At 45.5% G+C, this 20,770-nt stretch overlaps 2 long non-coding RNA genes across 2 annotated transcripts; both read left to right on the forward strand.

Annotated features, from left to right (window-relative positions):
• The first annotated feature begins 635 nt into the window (after positions 1-635).
• Positions 636-15,334, forward strand: LOC135563752 (uncharacterized). The gene is made up of 3 exons (XR_010460463.1): positions 636-739; positions 6,824-6,928; positions 14,593-15,334. It is a non-coding gene; the product is annotated as an uncharacterized LOC135563752 (long non-coding RNA).
• A 78-nt stretch (positions 15,335-15,412) lies between these two features.
• Positions 15,413-20,653, forward strand: LOC135563751 (uncharacterized). Its single transcript, XR_010460462.1, has 4 exons — positions 15,413-16,795; positions 16,961-17,036; positions 19,466-19,628; positions 19,924-20,653. It is a non-coding gene; the product is annotated as an uncharacterized LOC135563751 (long non-coding RNA).
• Positions 20,654-20,770: the final 117 nt, after the last annotated feature.

The raw sequence follows: 20,770 nt of genomic DNA on the forward strand, positions 1-20,770 counted from the left end.
TACTGTATGACCTATTCAGAGGACTACTGTATGATCTATTCAGAGGACTACTGTATGACTTATGAATGTGGTGCAGTGATGACCTCTTTTCTCATTGGACCTTGGCCATTGGGTTATTAACAACACACACACGCACACACACCTCCACACCTTCACACTCACTCACTCACTCACACACACACACACACACCTCCACATAAACACACACACACACACACACACACACACTCATTGTGTGTGTTCCCCTACAGTACTGAAGACTCCAGTGCTGTTACAGACTCTGCCAGTGGTTCAGTGACACTCAGCTGCCTCGCCCACGGCGTGTGCCACACCCCCTCATCACATGGTACAAGGACCAACACTCTCTTCTGCAGGACTCAGGTAAGATACACAGTGCTCAGGTAAGATACATAGTGCTCAGGTAAGATACACAGTGCTCAGGTAAGATACACAGTGCTCAGGTAAGATACACAGGGCTTTTTACTATTCAGTGGAGGTTGGGTTCCTTCTGAATCCTCTTCATCTGTACTGCCTGAATGAAAAGGAGATGGAATCCTCTTCAGACTATAGAGATTGACCTCTGAAGTTAGTGTTGTAAAATGACCGTGACATGTTCTGTTTCTCATGAGCAGGACCCTCCACATTGACCGAATCACAGTGAAGGAACAGGGTCTGTACACCAGCCAGGCCACCAATGAGAGAGGCTCTGCTGTGGGCTCCACCTACATCTGGGTTCACAGTAAGGATCCACTAACCAATAGTAACTCTGGAATACATTAAACTCTCTCTCTTCTCTCTTTCTATAACCACCCAAGATGTGTTTCTTCCATATAAGGGCATTTCTATGTCTGTGGACACATTGTTGTGATACCTACCATTAGATTATTAAATGTATGCATATTGCACTAATTTATTATAACAAGATACAGTATGAAGACAATGCTGCATACTGTTTACTTGGTCTTAGTCTTGATAGATTTTCCCAGAACACATTTTGAAGGTTTATATCACAGTTCTGTTCCTCATTTAGAGAGCCTTGGCCCCTCCCTTTCCAGTATAGGCTAGTCGTCTGTGTCATCACGCCCCGTTTGGAGGGCTCTTCCCTGGGCAGCAGCAGCGGATGCTCCCTAGCCTGACCATGGAGAGGAGTGGCTGAGTGTTGTTGTGTTCTGATAAGTCAGGAAGGAAGCTGTCTCCCTTTTTGATTTCCTTTCGGAAGCGCCCCACTCTGCTGCCCTGTCAACTGAGGCTATTTCTATATCTTCATAAGCCCCACTCTGCTGCCCTGTCAACTGAGGCTATTTCTATATCTTCAGAAGCCCCACTCTGCTGCCCCGTCAACTGAGGCTATTTCTATATCTTCATAAGCCCCACTCTGCTGCCCCGTCAACTGAGGCTATTTCTATATCTTCATAAGCCCCACTCTGCTGCCCTGTCAACTGAGGCTATTTCTATATCTTCAGAAGCCCCACTCTGCTGCCCCGTCAACTGAGGCTATTTCTATATCTTCAGAAGCCCCACTCTGCTGCCCTGTCAACTGAGGCTATTTCTATATCTTCATAAGCCCTACTCTGCTGCCCTGTCAACTGAGGCTATTTATATATCTTCATAAGCCCTACTCTGCTGCCCTGTCAACTGAGGCTATTTCTATATCTTCAGAAGCCCCACTCTGCTGCCCCGTCAACTGAGGCTATTTCTATATCTTCATAAGCCCTACTCTGCTGCCCTGTCAACTGAGGCTATTTCTATATCTTCAGAAGCCCTACTCTGCTGCCCTGTCAACTGAGGCTATTTCTATATCTTCAGAAGCCCTACTCTGCTGCCCTGTCAACTGAGGCTATTTCTATATCTTCATAAGCCCTACTCTGCTGCCCTGTCAACTGAGGCTATTTATATATCTTCATAAGCCCTACTCTGCTGCCCTGTCAACTGAGGCTATTTCTATATCTTCAGAAGCCCCACTCTGCTGCCCCGTCAACTGAGGCTATTTCTATATCTTCATAAGCCCTACTCTGCTGCCCTGTCAACTGAGGCTATTTCTATATCTTCAGAAGCCCTACTCTGCTGCCCTGTCAACTGAGGCTATTTCTATATCTTCAGAAGCCCTACTCTGCTGCCCTGTCAACTGAGGCTATTTCTATATCTTCAGAAGCCCTACTCTGCTGCCCTGTCAACTGAGGCTATTTCTATATCTTCAGAAGCCTCACTCTGCTGCCCCGTCAACTGAGGCTATTTCTATATCTTCATAAGCCCCACTCTGCTGCCCCGTCAACTGAGGCTATTTCTATATCTTCATAAGCCCCACTCTGCTGCCCTGTCAACTGAGGCTATTTCTATATCTTCATAAGCCCCACTCTGCTGCCCCGTCAACTGAGGCTATTTCTATATCTTCATAAGCCCCACTCTGCTGCCCTGTCAACTGAGGCTATTTCTATATCTTCATAAGCCCTACTCTGCTGCCATGTCAACTGAGGCTATTTCTATATCTTCATAAGCCCTACTCTGCTGCCCTGTCAACTGAGGCTATTTCTATATCTTCAGAAGCCCTACTCTGCTGCCCTGTCAACTGAGGCTATTTCTATATCTTCAGAAGCCTCACTCTGCTGCCCCATCAACTGAGGCTATTTCTATATCTTCATAAGCCCCACTCTGCTGCCCTGTCAACTGAGGCTATTTCTATATCTTCATAAGCCCTACTCTGCTGCCCTGTCAACTGAGGCTATTTCTATATCTTCAGAAGCCTCACTCTGCTGCCCCGTCAACTGAGGCTATTTCTATATCTTCATAAGCCCCACTCTGCTGCCCTGTCAACTGAGGCTATTTCTATATCTTCATAAGCCCCACTCTGCTGCCCTGTCAACTGAGGCTATTTCTATATCTTCAGAAGCCCCACTCTGCTGCCCTGTCAACTGAGGCTATTTCTATATCTTCAGAAGCCCTACTCTGCTGCCCCGTCAACTGAGGCTATTTCTATATCTTCAGAAGCCCCACTCTGCTGCCCTGTCAACTGAGGCTATTTCTATATCTTCAGAAGCCCTACTCTGCTGCCCCGTCAACTGAGGCTATTTCTATATCTTCAGAAGCCCTACTCTGCTGCCCTGTCAACTGAGGCTATTTCTATATCTTCAGAAGCCCTACTCTGCTGCCCTGTCAACTGAGGCTATTTCTATATCTTCAGAAGCCTCACTCTGCTGCCCTGTCAACTGAGGCTATTTCTATATCTTCAGAAGCCCCACTCTGCTGCCCTGTCAACTGAGGCTATTTCTATATCTTCAGAAACACTCCTGGCTGCCCTGTAAACTTGGGCTATCCCCTCTCTCTCTCTCTCTCTCTCTCTCTCTCTCTCTCTCTCTCTCTCTCTCTCTCTCACACACTTTCCCTCTCTCTCTCTCACACACACTTTCCCTCTCTCTCTCTCTCTCTCTCTCTCTCTCTCTCTCACTTTCTCTCTCTCTCTTTATCTCTCTCTTTCTCTCTCACTTTCTCTCTCTCACTTTCTCTCTCTCTCTTTCTTTCACTATCTTTCTGTCTCTCTCTCTCTCTCTCTCTCTCTCTTTCTCTCTCTCTCTCTTTCTCTCTCACTTTCTCTCTCTCTTTCTCTCTCTTTCTCTCACTATCTTTCTGTCTGTCTCTCTCTCTCTCTTTCTCTCTCTCTCCCTCTCTCTCTTTCTGTCTGTGTGTAGACTCGTCAGAGGGCCTGTCTCTGGAGATCCTTACTCTCACCTGTACCTGTCTGGTGGTCACTCTCTTCTGGAAAGAGGAGATGATTACAGTTTTTCTCAGTCACTTTGGTGCATTTCTTAGATCAAAAGTGCAATTCTTGATACTACTTGTACAAATTCCAAATCATCTAGTCACTTGTGCACATTATTAAAGCAATTTCTTATTCCTTTGAACAAATTGCAATTGATAATGTACAAGTGTCAGCTTTTTTCCACATTATCAATTGCTCATGTCATGTTGATCAAAATATTGTAGATGGTTCTCTGTTGAATAGTCTTACCCCTCAAAACATCTAGGCATTAGTTCCTTGCATAAGCCATTACATGCAAAATTGTTGAACTATTTGTCATAAACTGTCAAGCATAGTTTTACACATTTCTATTAGACCTTTTGTACAAAAACGTGAATTTGACCCTCACTCATGAAGGAATGTAAAGTGTTAGTTCAACCAACAATCAACCAGTTGTCTAAATTGCTCAAAGGTGCATCTCATGAAGAATCAATTGCCAAGCATATATAGACCGACCACAACACAGAGTTGCAATTTTCCAATAATGGATGGACCAGGAAACGAACAGGGTCAACAGCCAAGAGGAGGAAGAAGAGGAACAGGGATGCGTGGTGGAAGGCAAAACAGGGGAAGAGGCAGAAGAGGACGTAGGCGCATATCTGATGACATAAGGGCCACTATTGTAGACCATGTTGTCAATCATGGCCTTACAATGGCTGAGGCGGGTCGAAGGGTGCAGCCTAATATTGGGAGATCAACCGTGTCCTCAATAGTTCAAACGTTTCGGAGAGAGAATAGGTATGTCCATCAATGTACAGTGCATTGTTACTGTATATGAGCAGTATACTGTATACTTCCTACAATGCTTCATATTACAGTAGTCCACTTGTATTTCACAGCAGACAGAAATATACTCTATACAGATACATACTGCACCTTACATGCACCCACCTGTATGTTTTACAGTAAAATGTGTGTTCGCATAGTTTTTGTCTATGTGAAAGTGTGCGATGCATCACTGCATTTTTCCCCACATAGGACTGCAAGATTACCTCAAACCGGTGGCAGAGGACACCTTTTCACACCTCAACAGGAGGAGGCTATTTGCACCATGGTCCGAGCAAACAATGCCATGAGACTCAGGGAAATACAAAGGACCATTATAGAAGACAACGATGTCTTTGAAAACATCCATACGGTTAGCATCTCAACCATCGACAGGGTGCTGCATAGAAACCAGATGAGTATGAAACAGCTGTACCGTGTACCATTCCAAAGGAATGAGGACAGAGTTAAGGAGCTACGGTACCAGTATGTACAGGTAAAACATATGTAACTACTTTACAGCAACATTTTATAGTGATACATAGTACAGTAAGCATAAACTGCACACATTTCCATTGCTGTGGAAGGAACATGCAATATATGTACATTTTGTCACTCTTCCTTACCAAAACAAATTCAACTGTGTGTTCTGGGATATAGCGTATAATGGAGTTGGAATCAAGTGAACCCTCTCACAACTTTGTATACGTGGATGAGGCTGGCTTCAACCTGACCAAATGCAGAAGGCGGGGTCAGAATAGCATCGGTCACAGAGCTACTGTGGATTTGCCAGGCCAACGGGGAGGAAATATCACCATGTGTGCTGCTATTTCGGAGCATGGTGTCCTAACCCATATCCCCCTTATAGAGCCATACAACACCCAGCATCTACTCAACTTTTTAGAGACTCTCTACAGGGCTCTCATCTCTGATGATGAGAGGGGTCTGTTTAGAGAGGATTTGCCAAAGTATGTGGTCATTTGTGATAATGTGAGTTTCCATCGATCAAACATCATAAGGCAATGGTTTGTGACCCACCCGAGGATGCTCATAGAATTCCTCCCACCTTATTCACCATTCCTTAACCCAATTGGGGAGTTATTTTCAGCATGGAGGTGGAAGGTGTACGATCGTCAGCCACACACACAGATGACCCTGCTGGCTGCAATGGATGCAGCATGTGAGGACATCACAGTAGACGCCTGCAGAGGATGGATAAGGCATTCCAAAAGATTCTTTCCACGTTGCATTGGAAGGGAAAATATCCTGTGTGATGTGGATGAGAATATGTGGGCCGACAGACAGGAACGTCTGGATGTGTAGAGGCAGCACAACAGTGCTGCGGGCAAAGTTGTGCCTTAGGGGTGGTTTCCTGTGTTTCTTTCTAATTTAGTTTTTTTTCCTTTGTGCCCCTTGGGTTGTCCAGTCTCTTTCCATCAATACCCCACATACAGTAATATGTAAATGGTACTGTTGAAATTGATATATGCCATAGAAGTGCAGCCTTGTGCATTTTCAATACAGTAACGGTCATCCGAACTGTAGCCTAAGTTTACATCAGGTAATACTGTCAAAGTACACAGTTACATTGACAACATGCCTAAACATTTTGACGACCTTGTTCGTGAACAATGACTGAATGACTTATCATTCTGATGACCCTGACATGATCATTGGCATGAATATTTACTTTTGAGAGATGTACTAAGGATTTTTAGTGACTGACTAGCTTTAGAAACATATCTATTGTATATTGCAGTTTGTACAAATTGTTCTGAGAAATGCACTTATTATTTTGCACATGTTAGGAATGATGTGAAAAATGCACCAAAGCGACTGAGAAAAACTGTAAGATTGAAAATAGATAAGATCACTTTCTCATCTGCCTCAGAGATGACTAGGAGTGTCCCATGTAATCAGCATTATCTGTGTTGTGCCAGGGTGGGAGCTGTGTTTACTGTAAGTAATCAGGTCTGGCTTGGGTGTGATCTGAGTTCATTGACTCATTGGGCTTGTTGGATATACAGATAATGTAGTTTTAATAAAGTCTTGTTGAATTTCAACTTAACTTTATAACATCTAGGTGGTTCCCACCTAAAGCCTTCTGAACTTTCTCATGACCGTAAAGATTTAACAAAACATTGACTCTGACAGACTGCCACCGCCCAGTGTTAAACCACGACACACTTTTAGGTTCCAACCCACCATTTGAGAAACAAATAGCTAAGGAGATTGTGTTCTGATTCTGTCTCTGTGTCCTTCCAGAGGAACCTCTGGACCATGAGTCCTTTGGGAAGGTCATGCAGGTGTCTGCCTTTGGCATCTACAACTCTACAGGCTGCGGAACTCTGGCTGTCAAGATGCTCAAAGGTACCTGCTTCCTTATGTTCATAAAGGTACCTGCTTCTTATGTTCATAAAGGTACCTGCTTCATTATGTTCATAAAGGTACCTGCTTCCTTATGTTCATACAGGTACCTGCTTCCTTATGTTCATAAAGGTACCTGCTTTCTTATGTTCATAAAGGTACCTGCTTCCTTATGTTCATAAAGGTACCTGCTTCCTTATGTTCATAAAGGTACCTGCTTCCTTGTGTTCATAAAGGTACCTGCTTCCTTGTGTTCATAAAGGTACATGCTTCCTTATGTTCATAAAGGTACCTGCTTCCTTATGTTCATAAAGGTACCTGCTTCCTTATGTTCATAAAGGTACCTGCTTCCTTGTGTTCATAAAGGTACCTGCTTCCTTGTGTTCATAAAGGTACATGCTTCCTTATGTTCATAAAGGTACCTGATTCCTTGTGTTCATAAAGGTACCTGCTTCCTTGTGTTCATAAAGGTACATGCTTCCTTGTGTTCATAAAGGTACATGCTTCCTTATGTTCATAAAGGTACCTGCTTCCTTATGTTCATAAAGGTACCTGCTTCCTTATGTTCATAAAGGTACCTGCTTCCTTATGTTCATAAAGGTACCTGCTTCCTTATGTTCATAAAGGTACCTGCTTCCTTGTGTTCATAAAGGTACCTGCTTCCTTGTGTTCATAAAGGTACATGCTTCCTTATGTTCATAAAGGTACCTGATTCCTTGTGTTCATAAAGGTACATGCTTCCTTATGTTCATAAAGGTACATGCTTCCTTATGTTCATGAAGGTACCTGCTTCTTATGTTCATTATTAAAGGTGCATGCTTCCTTATGTTCATTATACCTCAGTCATGATATCTAAGAACAAATGAGGGCCGTTCAGAATAGAGTAGAGTAATACAAAAGTGAATAGAATATAACATGACTGTACTTTACTACCATAATGACTGAGGCATGTGCTGTATTTATAATGTGTTGTCCTGACTGCTGTCCACCAGAGGGGGCTACTCACAGTGAGCACAAGGCTCTGATGAATGTGGTCAAGCTGCTGTGAGCCTGCACCAAGGCCCAGTCACCCGAACCATGGATTGTTGCTATTGGCCCTTTTCCATCACTCAGACGCGGGCAGTATAGGAGCAACATGGCAAAAACTGTAAGACGGGCCAATAGCTTCTGCCCCCAGACCATCAGGCTTCTGAACTGCCACCACTAGTCAACTACCTGCCCCCCGCTGCTCCCCATATGGACATTTCCCACCCCCACCCCCAACAGACATTTACCCTGCCCCCACCCCCAACAGACATTTACCCTGCCCCCACCCCCAACAGACATTTACCCTGCCCCCACCCCCAACAGACATTTACCCTGCCCCCACCCCCCAACAGACATTTACCCTGCCCCCACCCCCCAACAGACATTTACCCTGCCCCCACCCCCCAACAGACATTTACCCTGCCCCCACCCCCAACAGACATTTACCCTGCCCCCACCCCCAACAGATATTTACCCTGCCCCCACCCCCAACAGACATTTACCCTGCCCCCACCCCCAACAGACATTTACCCTGCCCCCACCCCCAACAGACATTTACCCTGCCCCCACCCCAATGGGCATTTATTGTTGCCACGTATTGTTATTTCTATTTTTATCCTTATCTATTTGTATAATTTGTATTGTTTATTTCACTTTCCCCTGCATGTTGGTGCTCAAGAGTGTCACTGTACCCTGTAATTACATCTGCAACCCTGTACATGTGACTATTAAACTCTCTAATTGAATCTAATAATCTAGAGGTCTGTAAGAAAAGGCTGTGAGTATCCGTCTGGCTGCCTGCCTGTCTGTCTCAACACACTGTTGAGCAGGAACACGTCTCTCTTGCTTTTCAGGTAGGTGGAGAGGTTTCCGTGCCTACAGTACTCCACTATGACCATCAGAGGCCCTGCCTTGGGGTTCCCTGATGATCTTCCTGGCCTTCCTGCGACACCTGGTGTTGTAGGTGTCCTGGAGGGCAAGCAGTGTGCACCTAATGGTGTCCTGGAGGGCAAGCAGTGTGCACCTAATGGTGTCCTGGAGGGCAAGCAGTGTGCACCTAATGGTGTCCTGGAGGGCAAGCAGTGTGCACCTAATGGTGTCCTGGAGGGCAAGCAGTGTGCACCTAATGGTGTCCTGGAGGGCAAGCAGTGTGCACCTAATGGTGTCCTGGAGGGCAAGCAGTGTGCACCTAATGGTGTCCTGGAGGGCAAGCAGTGTGCACCTAATGGTGTCCTGGAGGGCCAGCAGTGTGCACCTAATGGTGTCCTGGAGGGCCAGCAGTGTGCACCTAATGGTGTCCTGGAGGGCCAGCAGTGTGCACCTAATGGTGTCCTGGAGGGCAAGCAGTGTGCACCTAATGGTGTCCTGGAGGGCCAGCAGTGTGCACCTAATGGTGTCCTGGAGGGCAAGCAGTGTGCACCTAATGGTGTCCTGGAGGGCAAGCAGTGTGCACCTAATGGTGTCCTGGAGGGCCAGCAGTGTGCACCTAATGGTGTCCTGGAGGGCAAGCAGTGTGCACCTAATGGTGTCCTGGAGGGCCAGCAGTGTGCACCTAATGGTGTCCTGGAGGGCAAGCAGTGTGCACCTAATGGTGTCCTGGAGGGCAAGCAGTGTGCACCTAATGGTGTCCTGGAGGGCAAGCAGTGTGCACCTAATGGTGCGTTGGGCTGAGCGTACCACTGTCTGTAGTGCCTTGCGGTCCGGGGTGCTGGAGTTGCCGTACCAGGATGTGATGCAGCCCGGCAGTATCCCCTCGGGGACAGGCCAAATTTCTTCAGCATTCTGAGGTTGAACAGTCACTGTCGAGCCATCTTCACGGCGGTGTCTGTGTGGTTTGACCATCTGAGCTCCTCAGAGATGTGTACTCTGATTATGTTTTTGACCGTCTCCACGGTGGCCCCATTGATGAGGTTCAGGGCGTGTCCAGCCTGGTCCCTCCTGAAGTCCACAATCAGCTCCTTTGTTTTTCTGACATTGAGGGAGAGGTTGTTTACCTGCCACCACACTATCATAGTGCCTACCTCCTCCGTGTAGGCCGTCTCGTCGTTGTTGGTAATCAGGCCTAATACTGTCGTGTCGTTTAGCGAATTTGATGATGTAGTTGGAACTGTGTGAGGCTACGCTATCGTAGGTATACAGGGAGTATAGGCAGGAACTGTGTGAGGCTACGCTATCGTAGGTATACAGGGAGTATAGGCAGGAACTGTGTGAGGCTACGCTATCGTAGGTATACCGGGAGTATAGGCAGGAACTGTGTGAGGCTACGCTATCGTAGGTATACCGGGAGTATAGGCAGGAACTGTGTGAGGCTACGCTATCGTAGGTATACCGGGAGTATAGGCAGGAACTGTGTGAGGCTACGCTATCGTAGGTATACAGGGAGTATAGGCAGGAACTGTGTGAGGCTACGCTATCGTAGGTATACCGGGAGTATAGGCAGGAACTGTGTGAGGCTACGCTATCGTAGGTATACAGGGAGTATAGGCAGGAACTGTGTGAGGCTACGCTATCGTAGGTATACAGGGAGTGTAGGCAGGAACTGTGTGAGGCTACGCTATCGTAGGTATACCGGGAGTATAGGCAGGAACTGTGTGAGGCTACGCTATCGTAGGTATACAGGGAGTATAGGCAGGAACTGTGTGAGGCTATGCTATCGTAGGTATACCGGGAGTATAGGCAGGAACTGTGTGAGGCTACGCTATCGTAGGTATACAGGGAGTATAGGCAGGAACTGTGTGAGGCTACGCTATCGTAGGTATACCGGGAGTATAGGCAGGAACTGTGTGAGGCTACGCTATCGTAGGTATACCGGGAGTATAGGCAGGAACTGTGTGAGGCTACGCTATCGTAGGTATACCAGGAGTATAGGCAGGAACTGTGTGAGGCTACGCTATCGTAGGTATACAGGGAGTATAGGCAGGAACTGTGTGAGGCTACGCTATCGTAGGTATACCGGGAGTATAGGCAGGAACTGTGTGAGGCTACGCTATCGTAGGTATACAGGGAGTATAGGCAGGAACTGTGTGAGGCTACGCTATCGTAGGTATACAGGGAGTATAGGCAGGAACTGTGTGAGGCTACGCTATCGTAGGTATACAGGGAGTATAGGCAGGAACTGTCTGAGGCTACGCTATCGTAGGTATACAGGGAGTATAGGCAGGAACTGTGTGAGGCTACGCTATCGTAGGTATACAGGGAGTATAGGCAGGAACTGTGTGAGGCTACGATATCGTAGGTATACAGGGAGTATAGGCAGGAACTGTGTGAGGCTACGCTATCGTAGGTATACAGGGAGTATAGGCAGGAACTGTGTGAGGCTACGCTATCGTAGGTATACAGGGAGTATAGGCAGGAACTGTGTGAGGCTACGCTATCGTAGGTATACAGGGAGTATAGGCAGGAACTGTGTGAGGCTACGCTATCGTAGGTATACAGGGAGTATAGGCAGGAACTGTGTGACGCTACGCTATCGTAGGTATACCGGGAGTATAGGCAGGAACTGTGTGAGGCTACGCTATCGTAGGTATACCGGGAGTATAGGCAGGAACTGTGTGACGCTACGCTATCGTAGGTATACCGGGAGTATAGGCAGGAACTGTGTGAGGCTACGCTATCGTAGGTATACCGGGAGTATAGGCAGGAACTGTGTGAGGCTACGCTATCGTAGGTATACCGGGAGTATAGGCAGGAACTGTGTGAGGCTACGCTATCGTAGGTATACAGGGAGTATAGGCAGGAACTGTGTGAGGCTACGCTATCGTAGGTATACAGGGAGTATAGGCAGGAACTGTGTGAGGCTACGCTATCGTAGGTATACCGGGAGTATAGGCAGGAACTGTGTGAGGCTACGCTATCGTAGGTATACAGGGAGTATAGGCAGGAACTGTGTGAGGCTACGCTATCGTAGGTATACCGGGAGTATAGGCAGGAACTGTGTGAGGCTACGCTATCGTAGGTATACAGGGAGTATAGGCAGGAACTGTGTGAGGCTACGCTATCGTAGGTATACCGGGAGTATAGGCAGGAACTGCGGATGCACCCTTGTGGGGCCCCTGTGTTGTAAAATCAATGTCGAGGAGGTAATGTTATCAGTGTGGAGGAGGTAATGTTATCAGTGTGGAGGAGGTAATGTTATCAGTGTGGAGGAGGTAATGTTATCAGTGTGGAGGAGGTAATGTTGCCTACCTTCATCACCATCAGGAAGTCCAAGACTCAGTTGCACAGGGCTTTGGGTAAATCAGTGTTTCCCCTATGATTTTTTTCAGCAGTGGTGGAAAGGGTAATGACATTGCTACTAGCGTTAGCGCAATGACATGCTAGCAGTGCCATAGACTTCCAGTCATTGAACCAAAGTAGGCAACCATTTTGCATGAATATAGGGGAAACACTTGGAAACACAGGTCTCCATTGATAAGACATCCTGTCTACACTGAGTACACCAAAAATTAGGAACACCTTCCTAATATTGAGTTGCGCCTCCCCCTCCCCACCCCCACCCTTTTGCCCTCAGAACAGCCTCAAATGATCGGGGAATGGCCCGAACAGGGTGTCAAATACGCTACACAGGGATGCTGACCGTTGTTGTTTCCAATGCTTCCCAAAGTTGTGTCAAATTGGCTGAATGGCCTTTGGGTGGTGGACCTTTCTTGATACACACGGGAAACTGTTGAGTGTGAAAAAACATCAGCATTGCAGTGCTTGACACAAACCGGTACGCCTGGCACCTACTATCATATCAAATCAAATCAAATCTTATTTGTCAAATACACATGGTTCGCAGATGTTAATGCGAGTGTAGCAAAATGCTTGTGCTTCTAGTTCCGACAATTCAGTAATAACCAACGAGTAATTTAACCTAACAATTTCACAACAACTACCTTATACACACAAGTGTAAAGGGATGAAGAATATGTACATAAAGATATATGAATGAGTGATGGTACAGAACGGCATAGGCAAGATGCAGTAGATGGTATCGAGTACAGTATATACATATGAGATGAGTAATGTAGAGTATGTAAACATTATATTAAGTGGCATTGTTTAAAGTGGCTAGTGATACATTTTTTACATCAACTTTTCCAATATTAAAGTGGCTGGAGTTGAGTCAGTATGTTGGCAGCAGCCACTCAATTTTAGTGGTGGCTGTTTAACAGTCTGATGGCCTTGAGATAGATGCTGTTTTTCAGTCTCTCGGTCCCTGCTTTGATGCACCTGAACTGACCTCGCCTTCTGGATGATAGCGGGGTGAACAGGCAGTGGCTCAGGTGGTTGTTGTCCTTGATGATCTTTATGGCCTTCCTGTAACATCGGGTGGTGTAGGTGTCCTGGAGAGCAGGTAGTTTGCCCTCGGTGATGCATTGTGCCGACCTCACTACCCTCTGGAGAGCCTTACGGTTGTGGGCGGAGCAGTTGCCGTAACAGGCGGTGATACAGCCCGACAGGATGCTCTCGATTGTGCATCTGTAAAAGTGAAAGAGTGCTTTTGGTGACGAGACTAATTTCTTCAGCCTCCTGAGGTTGAAGAGGCACTGCTGCGTCTTCTTCTCCTCACTACCTGTGTGGGTGGAGCAATTCAGTTTGTCCGTGATGAGTACGCCGAGGAACATAAAACTTACTACCCTCTCCACTACTGTCCCGTCGATGTGGATAGGGGGGTGCTCCCTCTGCTGTTTGCTGAAGTCCACGATCATCTCCTTTGTTTTGTTGACGTGGAGTGTAAGGTTATTTTCCTGACACCACACTCCAAGGGCCCTCACCTCCTCCCTGTAGGCTCGTCATCGTTGGTAATCAAGCCTACCACTGTAGTGTCGTCTGCAAACTTGATGACTGAGTTTGGAGGCGTGCATGGCCACGCAGTCGTGGGTGAGGATCAGATGTGTTGCTACCTACCTACCTGGGGGCGGCCCGTCAGGAAGTCCAGGATCCAGTTGCAGAGGGAGGTGTTTAGTCCCAGGATCCTTAGCTTAGTGATGAGCTTTGAGGGTACTATGGTGTTGCTTATTTCCTTATGCAGCTGACTGAGTGCGGTCTTAGTGCCAGCATCTGTCTGTGCTGGTAAATAAACAGCCACAAAAAGTATAGCTGAAAACTCTCAAAGGCAAGTAGCGTGGCCTGCAATTTATCATAATATACTCTACTTCAGGTGAGCAAAATCTAGAGAATTCCTTAGATTTCCTGCACCAGCTGTTGTTTACAAATATGCACAGACCACCCCCCTCGTTTTACCGGAGTGTGCTGTTCTATCTTGTTGGTGCAGCATATATCCCGCTAGCTGAATATCCATGTCGTCATTCAGCCACGATTCCATGAAACATAGGATATTACAGTTTTTGATGTCCTATTGGTAGGATATTCGTGATCGTACCTTGTCTAGTAACTTGTCCGATGATTGCACTTTGGCGAGTAGTATTGACGGTACGGCAGCTTTCCCAGTCGCCTTCTCCGGGTCCTGACCAGGCATCCGGCTCTTTGTCCTCTGTACCTACGTCACTTCCTCTTACAAATAATGGGGATGTCGGCCCTGTGGGGTGTTTGGAGAATGTCTTGTGCATCGTACTTGTTGTAGAAAAAATCTTTGTCTAATCCGAAGGTGAGTGATCGATGTCCTGATATCCAAAAACTCTTTGTCTAATCCGAAGGTGAGTGATAGATGTCCTGATATCCAGAAGCTCTTTGTCTAATCCGAAGGTGAGTGATCGATGTCCTGATATCCAGGAGCTCTTTGTCTAATCCGAAGGTGAGTGATCGATGTCCTGATATCCAAAAGCTCTTTGTCTAATCCGAAGGTGAGTGATCGATGTCCTTATATCCAGAAGCTCTTTTTTTGCCGTAAAATACGGTTGCTACTCATTATATGCCAAATTGGTTACAAATAAATCCACTTCCGGCGCCATTCTTTAACCTGTCTCCTCCCCTTCATGTACACTGATTGAAGTGGATTTAACAAGTGATATCAATAAGGGGTCATAGCTTTCAGCTGGATTCACCTGGTCAGTTTGTAATGGAAAGAGCAGGTGTTCCTAATGTTTTGTACACTCAGTGTACACTCACCACACAGACAGTGTGGTGAAGAAGGCACAACAGTGCCTCTTCAACCTCAGGAGACTGAAGAAATTTGTCTTGGCACCTAAAACCCTCACAAACTTTTACAGATGCACAATTTAGAGCATCCTATCGGTCTGTATCACAGCCTGGTAAGGCAACGGCATCGCCCACAACTGCAGGGCTCTCCAGAGGGTGGTGCGGTCTGCCCAACGCATCACCGGGGCAAACTACCTGCCCTTCAGGACACCTACAGCACCCGATGTCACAGGAAGGCCTAAAAGATCAAGGACAACAACCAACCGAGCCACTACCTGTTCACCCCGCTATCATCCATTAGGCAAGGTCAGTACAGGTGCATCAAAGCTGGGACCGAGAGACTGAAAAACAGCTTCTATCTCAAGGCCATCAGACTGTTAAATAGCCACCACTAGGCAGCTTCTACCAAGTTATGTAGCCCTGCACCTTAGATGCTGCTGCACTATATACATAGACTTGAAATCACTGGCCACTTAATAATGGAACATGTGCATGTGACAAATAAAATTGGATTTGGATTTTTATTCATGTGGTCCTTCTATGTCATGGAAAGAGCAGGTGTTCTTAATGTTTTGAATACTCAGTGACTATGTCTATGCTGTGAAGTGCATCAAGAAGGTGTCAGTGAAACACTAACAGACCTAACTCTTATTTCCTCTTATGGATCTACAAAATTAACCTCAAGCACGCAAACACATAGACTCACTTCTGCAATCAATTTATGTTCTGTGGTATTATCTGTAATAAGAGCAAGAGTGACATTATCCTCAAATCTGTAGTTCTGAGTATCTAGTTCTCTATGATTCATGTAAACACTCACAGTGCGTGTTTTTAGAATCAGCTCAGTTCCATATCTGTACACACTGAACTCCAGTTTACACCACTAAACACACTATGCTTGATTTACATTTGGTTGAGTTGTCAACTGATGTGAATTCATCATGAAATCAACAACCAAATATCACCATGTCATTGGATTTGGTTAAACATTGGGAGAAAAGACAACAAATGGCCGTATGTTGCTGACTTTTTACAAATCCAATCAGTTTTCCACGTTGATTCAACGTCATCACATAGATTTCTGGGGTTGAAATGACGTGGAAACAACATTAATTCAATCAGTGGGATAACACTGCATTAGAACCTTAAGTCAACTATCACTCTATATTGACTACTAGCACTACCAAAACACACTAATCACAGCTCGCTCACTCACTCACTCACTCACTCACTCACTCACTCACTCACTCACTCACTCACTCACTCACTCACTCACTCACTCACTCACTCACTGACTGACTGACTGACTGACTGACTGACTGACTGACTGACTGACTGACTGACTGACTGACTGACTGACTGACTGACTGACTGACTGACTGACTGACTGACTGACTGACTGACTGACTGACTGACTGACTGGTGTGTCCAGCAGTGAAAGCAGCACCAGCTCAGGGTTCAAGGAGCAGAGAGAGACGAGCCAAAAAGTTTATCTACACATCATTTGCTCTCTTTCTTTCTCTCTTTCTCTCTCCAGGTGTCTCCAAGTGTCCTCTTCTCCTGGAGAATCTCATGTCCTACAGTTTCCAGGTGGCTCGAGGCAGAGTTCCTCACCTCATAGAGAGACTTGGCTTGAGTATAACTGGTGTGTGTTTGTCTGTAGTTACAGCACCATGCTGGGAGGCTAACCCCTCAGCCCATCCCACCTTCACTGGCTTACTGGAATCACTGGGAGATCTGCTGGAGGCACGGGCTCAACAGGTAACAAACACATGAATGCACACACCCAGCTGTTTGTGTGTGATAAGGATGGGAAGGACTACAGTTCAGTGTACACACAGACTCACCAGTCTGGGCTAAGACAGTAGGTAGTGTCCAATGGGTTGTAGTTGGTCATGTTTTCATAGTGTGGTTTGTCTGTTCTAGCTACATGAACACCAGGAGCACAGCAACACTCAGGACCTTTGAGGAGCTGCCATGAAAGAGCCTGCCTGGCCCTGACGTGAGGACAAACACACCTGCCTGACCACTCCCTCTAACTACTCTATCAGTCCTTTACCCTCTCAATTCAATTCAATTCAAGGGCTTTATTGGCATGGGAAACATGTGTTAACATTGCCAAAGCAAGTGAGGTAGATAATATATAAAGTTAATATATAAAGAGAAATAAACAATAAAAATTAACAGTAAACATTACACATACAGAAGTTTCAAAACAATAAAGACATTACAAATGTCATAGTATATATATATATATACAATGTACAAATGGTAAAGGACACAAGATAAAATAAATAAGCATAAATATGGATTGTATTTACAATGGTGTCTGTTCTTCACTGGTTGCCCTTTTCTCGTGGCAACAGGTCACAAATCTTGCTGCTGTGATGGCAAACTGTGGAATTTCACCCAGTAGATATGGGAGTTTATCAAAATTGGATTTGTTTTCGAATTCTTTGTGGATCTGTGTAATCTGAGGGAAATAGGTCTCTCTAATATGGTCATACATTACTCTCAGTCCTTTACCCCTTCCTCTAACTACTCCATCAGTCCTTTACCCTGCCACTTATCTCACCATCATTCCATTTTCCCTGTCTATATCACTCCATCATTCCATTTTCCCTGTCTATATCACTCCATCATTCCATTTTCCCTGTCTATATCACTCCATCATTCCATTTTCCCTGTCTATATCACTCCATCATCCATCATTCCATTTTCCCTTTTCCCTGTCTATATCACTCCCATTCATTCCATTTTCCCTTTTCTATATCACTCCATCATTCCATTTTCCCTGTCTATATCACTCCATCATTCCCTTTTCCCTGTCTATATCACTCCATCATTCCCTTTTCCCTGTCTATATCACTCCATCATTCCATTTTCCCTGTCTATATCACTCCATCATTCCATTTTCCCTGTCTATATCACTCCATCATTCCATTTTCCCTGTCTATATCACTCCATCATTCCTTTTCCCTGTCTATATCACTCCATCATTCCATTTTCCCTGTCTATATCACTCCATCATTCCATTTTCCCTGTCTATATCACTCCATCATTCCCTTTTCCCTGTCTATATCACTCCATCATTCCATTTTCCCTGTCTATCCATCATTCCATTTTCCCTGTCTCCATCATTCCATTTTCCCTGTCTATATCACTCCATCATTCCCTTTTCCCTGTCTATATCACTCCATCATTCCATTTTCCCTGTCTATATCACTCCATCATTCCCTTTTCCCTGTCTATATCACTCCATCATTCCCTTTTCCCTGTCTATATCACTCCATCATTCCCTTTTCCCTGTCTATATCACTCCATCATTCCCTTTTCCCTGTCTATATCCATCATTCCATCATTCCATCATTTTCCCTGTCTATATCACTCCATCATTCCCTTTTCCCTGTCTATCACTCCATCATTCCCTTTTCCATCATTCCATCATTCCCTTTTCCCTGTCTATATCACTCCATCATTCCCTTTTCCCTGTCTATATCACTCCATCATTCCCTTTTCCCTGTCTATATCACTCCATCATTCCCTTTTCCCTGTCTATATCACTCCATCATTCCCTTTTCCCTGTCTATATCACTCCATCATTCCCTGATGATGACCATGATGTTCCTACACACTTGTATGCTGGAAAAATGTATTAATTGGAAACTATGGATTAGTGTTTTAGCTATTTATTTACAATATGTTAACCTCATGAGATTATGTCAAGGAAGGCTGCAGAAAAATATAGGCTCAATTGCGGTCAATGATCATTAAATCAATATATGTACAGTAGCAGTCAAACGTTTGGACACCCCATCTCATTCAAAGGTTTTCCTTCTTTTTTTTTTACAATTTTCTACATTGTAGAATAATAGTGAAGACATCAAACTGATGAAATAACACATATGGAATTATGTTGTAACCAAAAAGTGTTAAACAAATCAAAATATATTTTATATAAATAGCCACCCTTTGCACACTCTTGGCATTCTCTCAACCAGCTTCATGAGGTAGTCATCTGGAACGCATTTAAATTAACAGGTGTGCCTTGTTAAAAGTTTATTTGTGGAATTAATTTTTGTTAATGCATTTCATCCAATCAGTTGTGTTGGGAAAAGGTAGGGGTGGTAAACAGAAGATAAGTCCCTATTATGGCAAGAACAGCTCGAAACAAGCAAAGAGAAATTACAGTCCATCATTACTTTAAGATTTTTGGTTCCAACCGCCGTGTCTTTGTGAGACACAGACTAGATGAACAGATGATCTCTGCATGTGTGGTTCCCACCGTGAAGCACGGAGGAGGAGGTGTGATTGTTTGGGGGTGGTTTGCTGGCGACACCATCGCTGATTTATTTAGAAATCAAGACACACGACCAGCATGGCTACCACAGCATTCTGCAGTGATACACCATCCCATCTGTTTTTCAACAGGACGATGACAGAAAACACCCCTCCAGGCTGTGTAAGGGCTATTTGACCAAGAAGGAGAGTGATGAAGTGCTGCATCAGATGACCTGTCTGGGTTGGCGCCCCCCCCTTGGGTTGTGCCATGGCGGAGATCTTTGTGGGCTATACTCAGCCTTGTCTCAGGATGGTAAGTTGGTGGTTGAAGATGTCCCTCTAGTGGTGTGGGGGCTGTGCTTTGGCAAAGTGGGTGGGGTTATATCCTTCCTGTTTGTCCCTGTCCGGGGGTGTCCTCGGATGGGGCCACAGTGTCTCCTGACCCCTCCTGTCTCAGCCTCCAGTATTTATGCTGCAGTAGTTTATGTGTCGGGGGGCTAGGGCCAGTTTGTTATATCTGGAGTACTTCTCCTGTCCTATTCGGTGTCCTGTGTGAATCTAAGTGTGCATTCTCTAATTCTCTCATTCTCTCTTTCTTTCTCTCGGAGGACCTGAGCCCTAGGACCCTGCCCCAGGACTACCTGAAATGATGACTCCTTGCTGTCCCCAGTCCACCTGGCCGTGCTGCTGCTCCAGTTTCAACTGACCTGAGCCCTAGGACCATGCCCCAGGACTACCTGACATGATGACTCCTTGCTGTCCCCAGTCCACCTGACCGTGCTGCTACTCCAGTTTCAACTGTTCTGCCTTATTATTATACGACCATGCTGGTCATTTATGAACATTTGAACATCTTGGCCATGTTGTTATAATCTCCACCCGGCACAGCCAGAAGAGGACTGGCCACCCCACATAGCCTGGTTCCTCTCTAGGTTTCTTCCTAGGTTTTGGCCTTTCTAGGGAGTTTTTCCTAGCCACCATGCTTCTACACCTGCATTGCTTGCTGTTTGGGGTTTTAGGCTGGGTTTCTGTACAGCACTTTGAGATATCAGCTGATGTACGAAGGGCTATATAAATACATTTGATTTGATTTGACCTGTCCTCCACAATCACACAAACTCAACCCCATTGAGATGGTTTGGGATGAGTTAGACTGCAGAGTGAAGGAAAAACAGCCAACAAGTTCTCAGCATATGTGGGAACTCCTTCAACACTGTTGGAAAAGCATTCCAGGTGAAGCTGGTCAAGAGAATACCAAGTGTGCAAAGCTGTCATATCAAGGAAAAGGGTGGCTACTTTGAATAATCTAAAATATTTTGATTTAACACTTTTTTGGGTTACTACATGATTCAATGATTACATAGTTTGAGATCTTCACTATTAAATCTACAATGTAGAAAATAAACTCTTGAATGAGTAGGTGTCCAGACTTTGACTGGTGCTGAATGTCCACCA

The sequence above is a fragment of the Oncorhynchus nerka genome, linkage group LG22 (assembly GCF_034236695.1).
Source record: "Oncorhynchus nerka isolate Pitt River linkage group LG22, Oner_Uvic_2.0, whole genome shotgun sequence".
NCBI classification, from domain to species: Eukaryota; Metazoa; Chordata; class Actinopteri; order Salmoniformes; family Salmonidae; genus Oncorhynchus; species Oncorhynchus nerka.